Source organism: Myotis davidii, unplaced genomic scaffold, assembly GCF_000327345.1.
Source record: "Myotis davidii unplaced genomic scaffold, ASM32734v1 scaffold209, whole genome shotgun sequence".
Taxonomy (NCBI): Eukaryota; Metazoa; Chordata; class Mammalia; order Chiroptera; family Vespertilionidae; genus Myotis; species Myotis davidii.
The window spans coordinates 1635189-1639867 of record NW_006300047.1 but is presented as its reverse complement, the minus strand read 5'-3'; the positions used below and the strand labels follow the sequence as shown (position 1 = coordinate 1639867).

General features: G+C 50.7%; 1 long non-coding RNA gene across 1 annotated transcript in view; it reads right to left on the bottom strand.

Moving 5' to 3' along the window:
* The window catches only part of LOC107185063, a 12087-nt gene that overhangs the window by 6342 nt on the left and 1066 nt on the right, over positions 1 to 4679 (bottom strand). The window contains exon 2 of the long non-coding RNA XR_001515978.1: positions 4051 to 4226. This is a non-coding gene — a long non-coding RNA (uncharacterized LOC107185063). The remainder of the gene's footprint in view (positions 1 to 4050; positions 4227 to 4679) is intronic.

Genomic DNA, 4679 nt, shown 5'->3' with positions numbered 1-4679 from the left:
TTTCGGTTTTGTTTGTTTATTTGTTTTTGTTTCTTGGTTTCTGCCTACTTCTTTGCAGAATATCTGAAGCTTGAGAATATGTTTAACTCACCTTTGTCTTTCCAGGACCTAGCAAAGTTTTTGGCACATAGTAGGTTAAAGATAAAGATTGGTTGAATGAATAACTGAATGAATGTATGATTAACAGGCTCCAGTGCTTGTGTGTGTGTGTGTGTGTGTGTGTGTGTGTGTTTGGCGATGGTGATGCTACAGATGGAAAGCAGGGCAGGCTGTGGGTGGGGAGCATCTCAGGCTGGGCCTGCCAACCCCTCTCCCTTAGTCTGCTCCTCATCACACTGACACTGACCACAGACCTCAGGAATAAAGACCAGAGTCAACCTAGGCCCCACTCAACCCAGGAAAACATAAATGGACTTTTCTGGCAGACACAGAGCCTGTGGGATATCTCTGTCTCAGGCTGGTGGTCTGCTGGGCACTGCAGTAAGAAGACTGGGGTGCCTAGGCTGTGAGTAGCCCTCTGGGTCACCTCGAGCAGGTTCCCCACTTCAGCTATCCATCTGCCACTGTCCCACTGCTTTCATCTCCCTGTAAAACCTCTAGTTATTTCCATTAATACTTGGCTTTAACTCACTTTTCCCCCTTAGTGGATGGATTTTTAAAGGGATGGGTATGTCATTATCACAAATGGAAAAGCAATACCTGAGCCCAAAATAGAAGGTAACTGTAAACATAAATATGCAGAAAATGGCACATTATTAACCTCTAGTTCAAGAATGTGGATTGCCCAAACGTTGAGCCTGAGGTTTGCAACCTCCTGGTTATGAGGGAAGCCGGTGTGGAGAGATCTTAAAGCAAGTGAGGCCTTCTCCCTTGAACAAGAATTGTTGTCTAATTCACTGCTAGCTGTCCTACCTGACCTAACCCTGCAGAACTCACTAGGGCATCACCTCTCACCTTTTGGGAAACTCCCCTCTGGCCAAGCAGTTTTCATTTCATTTTAGGTCTGGAACCCTTATGGGGATGCCCTGGAAACAGAGGCCTGTGCATCCTGGTGGCTGGTGGCGAGGCAGAAAGGCCCAGCTGGAGGGAGTCTCCCATGAGGCTGGCTGAGACCTCCCTACTCCCTAGCAAGTCCCTCTCTTGTCCCAGCCTCTCCAGCAAAGGGAAGCAGGCACGGGGCCAGACGCACAAGGCAGACCCAGCTGAGCCATGGCAACCCCCAGGGAGCCAGGATGAGCTCATCCCTTGCCCTTAGTTATCTTCCTGGCTAATGAGCATCTGAGAACCTCTTTGCAATCGCCAGGGAGGAAGACCCCTGGGACACTGGAGGCAGGGGGCTACTATGGGCCAAATGTCAGCATGGAGGTAGAGGCCCCGGGAGAGGAAATGAGCTTGGGGAGGGGAGCTCTACTTCCTGCCTCTTCTTTGTAAGGGAGAAAGGATTCTGAAGTCTACCGTGTGAGCTTGAGTCCAGGCTCACTGCTCATCATCTACGTGGCCTTAAGCAAGGGCTTTAGCCCCTCACTGCTCAGAGTGTGGTTCCCCAAATATCAGCACCACCTGGGAGCTTATAAGAAATGCAGACTCTCACACCTAGACCTACTGAGCCAGAATCAGCATGTTTGTTTGTTTTTAATCATCACCCTAGGATATTCTTTCCATTGATTTCTAGAAAGAGATGGAAGGAAGGGAGGGAGGGAGAGAGAGACAGAGAAACATTGACCTGAGAAAGACACATTGATTGATTGCTCCCCACGTGCCCTCCTACCGAGGCTGGGGAACCTGCAACCATGGTACATGCCCTTAACCAGGAATCAAACCCATGGGCTGACGCTAGCCACTTAGCAAACCTGCATTTTAACAAGACCCCCAGGTAATTTCTGTGTACATGTGCCACTCTGTGCCTCAGTATCCCCATTTGTAAAATGGGGATTAAAATGAGTTTATGCACATGGAGTGATTTGAACAGTGTTTACTGCCATTATTATTATTATTATTATTATTTATCGTATTCTTGAAGCAACTCAATTTGGGCAAGATGATGGCTGGGCCCAGGTGGGCTACTCTCAGGCCCCCATCTCTCAGCACCCCAAAGGGACTTACATGAGACCCAAATGAAGATGCGGAGCCTGAGGCTCAGAGAAGTACAGTAACTTGCCCCAGTTCCAAATGGGGAAGTCCAAGTTCACCCCACCTGTCAGACCCTGCTACTACTGTTAACATTAAATACCAGGTAGGTGGAATTGCTGCCTCTGCACCAAGCTCTTGAGGTACTCACAACCACTCTGTGAAGTCAATCTTACTGTCACCCCTATTTTTCAGATGAGGAAACTGAGGCACAGAGAGGTTAGGCTGTTTTTCCAAAGGAAAAGCTGGATTTGGACCCAGGAAGTCTGACTCTCAACTTCTATGCCATGTTGCATTCCACCTTACCATTTGTTTCTCCCAGAATCTTTTCCTCACGTGTCCCTGCCTCCGCTGTCATCACTTTGCCAGCTCTGGCTCTGGGGCTCTGAGACTGCCCCTCCCACATCCTCCCCATTTATGAGGTCTTTGCCAACTTCAGGCTGGGACCACAGAGGCCACTGGAGCTGGATCTGTGGGAAGAACCTGTTTCCCTCTGCTCTGGGCTCCCAGATGTGACAGGAGCCTTTGAAGGCAGTGCTGGACAGACGGAGGTTGTTTGAGACGCTTGGCTCGGGCCTCTGAGGCAGCTGGCCTGGAGCTGGGCTTCCCTCAGGCTCTGTCCCCTATTCCCATTCAACCACCAGTTCACCATCGGGCCTGGCTTCTTGGCAAGGATGCAGCTGGGCCAGGCCTGGAGCTCTGCAGACGAATCATTCATTCATTCATTCATTCATTAAACATATACACTGAGTGGCCAGATTATTATGACCACCCCACCAGTACTTCGTTGGGCCACCTTTTACCTTCAATACTGCGGCGATTCTTCTTGGCATTGACTCCACGAGATGTTGAAAGGTGATGCGAGGAATCTGACACCTGCCTGATGAATAGCACTGTCCAGTTCTGTGAGACTTGATGGTTGTGGAACCAGCTGCCTGATGGCTCTTTTACCAGCAGAAAGAGTACCTGCAACGTCTGAAGTTCTCCTCACTGGCTTCAGAAAATCTCCTTTCAGGTTAAAGACATCCCCATGGGGCTACCCAGACTACTTGGTCAGTAGTGCAAGGGGCCAGTGAGTGTCACACCCAGGTGAGTGTCAGGACAAAGGCCAGCTCTTCTAAGAAACAGAGGAGCCAAGGCTGAGAGACAGCACTGGACCCTGAGCAACTTAGGAAGGCGTCAAAGAAGGGGTGCTCCAATGCTCGACTGTCCAATCCTTGTGTTCCTGTGCGAATTGGAGACGTTTTATCTCGGTAACTGCAGACAGCAAAGGTGTTCGAACAGGCCTTCGGCTTCCATATCCCATACGATGCAGTGTACAGCTAAATTGCCTACAAACGTCAGGTGGTCATAATAATATGGCCAGTCAGTGTATATATTCAGCACCTACTGTGTGCCAGGTACTGTTCTGCAGACGTGGCAATGAATGAAACTGCCCTACTCCTAGGGAAGAGACAGACCAAATTTAATCACACACCCTCAAAAATGTACAATTTCACAATGCACCAGGCGGACAATAACAAAATAACAAAAGGAATCACTTAGGTGGAGATCAGGGAGGGCCCTCCTGAGGAAGGACATTTAAGCTGAGATCTGAAAGATGAAGTGGAAGAATAGTGCAGCTAGAGGACACAGCACCGGCAAAGGCCCCGAGAAGGGAAACAGCTTAGTGCATCTGAAGCAGGAAAGAGACCAACCAGCCAGGCTGCCCTGGAGGGAGTAAGGAGAGCCTGGCCCCCATGGCATTGTGAGTTGTCCTCCATCTTCTCCCAGAGGGTCTGCTTGAGGCTGGGAGAGATGTTTCCAGCTGACAAGCCCCCCAGCTCTCAGAATGAGAGGCTTCCCTGTCCCTTCCTATCTTCCAAGCCAGAGGCAGTGACCCAGGAGACTTGGACCACAGAGGTCTTGATGGACCCATCTCACCTTCTTGCAGGCTCTAGCTGGCCACAGGGCCCGGTGTCCTCTCACTGGATTCCCTTCTTGGGTGCAGGCCTGGCCTCAAATCCTGCCTCCATCACGAGAGCTGTGGTACTTGTGTCCTGCGGACCTCGGGTCCCTCATCCCCATGTAAAATGGGACAGTTCTCCTTTCCGAGTCACCTTGAGAAACGTGTTGAGTGGTTAGTACAGGGCGTGGCCCTTGGTGGGGGCCTAATCAAGGTTATTACGTTAAATAACCATGATTATACGAAGCCAAGGGGCGGCAAACTCCTGGCAGCCTCAACCCTCAGCAGAATGAGAGCTCCGTGAGTTTGTCTCCTTGTTAGCGGTCCCCCAGGTACACGGTTGGTGTTCCATAAATGTTGAATGAATGAAAATAAATAAATGAACTAACAAGAGAATAACCAGTTCCCCGCCCCAAGCAAGGACTTTCAGCTAAGGGATCCTGCTTCTCTCCAGCTCCGGGCCCGGAATCCCGCCGCTCCCGCTTCCGGTCAACACGCATCTGCAGTCAGCCTCAGTTTCCCCCTCCGTACGGGATTGGGGTGAATACGAGCAGTCTCTAAGGTCAGAGGGAGGTTTCCTGGCCCGGGACCCGCAGCCCCGGGTGCC